We start from the raw sequence: 1,021 nt of genomic DNA on the forward strand, positions 1-1,021 counted from the left end.
GGGTCTTCCTCAGACATCAATTATTAAAGAAAAAGAGCCACTGAAGAAGAGCCAACCTGTCCCCTTTGATCCCTCAGCTTTTATACTGAGGATGGCGGATGGGATGGGGTGGGATAGCCTATTGGTCAGTTTTGGACCACCTGACCCGTCCACTCCTCCCCACAGCTGCAACCCCTCCACAGGGGAAACAACCAAGTCAGCTGACCCTGGTTGCCACAGCAACAAGGATAAGCAAGAGCCTCTCTCACTGAACAGAAAGTTGGCTTTGCTCCACCCCAAACCAGGACAGAGAGTTAGGGTTGTTCAGCCTGAAGAAGAGAAGGCTTTGTGGAGACCTTACAGCAGCCTTCCAGTGCCTAAAGGGTTTCTACAAGAAAGCTAGAGAGGGACTTACTTTTCACAAGGGCATGTAGTGATAGTATGAGGGGTAATGACTTTAAATGGAAAGAGAGCAGATTTAGATTAGATATTAGGAAGCAATTCTTTACTGTGAGGGTGATGAGACACTGGAACAGGTTGCCCAGGGAAGTTGTGGATGCTTCATCCCTGGAAGCATTCAAGGCCAGGTTGGATGGGGCTTTGAGCAACCTGGTCTAGTGGGAGGTGTCCCTGCCTGTGGCAGGGGGGTGGGAACTAGATGATCTTTAAGGTCCCTTCCAACCCAAACCATTCCGTGATTCTATGATTTGTGACCATCATCCAGAAAATGGATGAAGTGCAACATCATCTGTCCTTTGTTTTCTTTCCGGACAAACTTTGGGCATGACCCTGTGGGGGAGACCCATGATGTTGGAGCAGCAGACCCACCAGTGTGCCTGCCCCGCAGGACTCGTGCTTCACAGGATCAATCTGGGCTCTCCTTAGGGCAGTTACCCGGCTTTTCTGCCTCACCCAAATGACTCAAAGCAGCCTCACTGAATGCCAGGGCTATGTCCTATGTTTTTTCTTGGCGTGTCATTAGCTCTAGGCAATAAGCCATAGAAAAAAGCAATAAACCTAATTCAGACATGCTCAACAGAGT

This window comes from Numenius arquata, chromosome 2 (assembly GCF_964106895.1).
Source record: "Numenius arquata chromosome 2, bNumArq3.hap1.1, whole genome shotgun sequence".
Taxonomy (NCBI): domain Eukaryota; kingdom Metazoa; phylum Chordata; class Aves; order Charadriiformes; family Scolopacidae; genus Numenius; species Numenius arquata.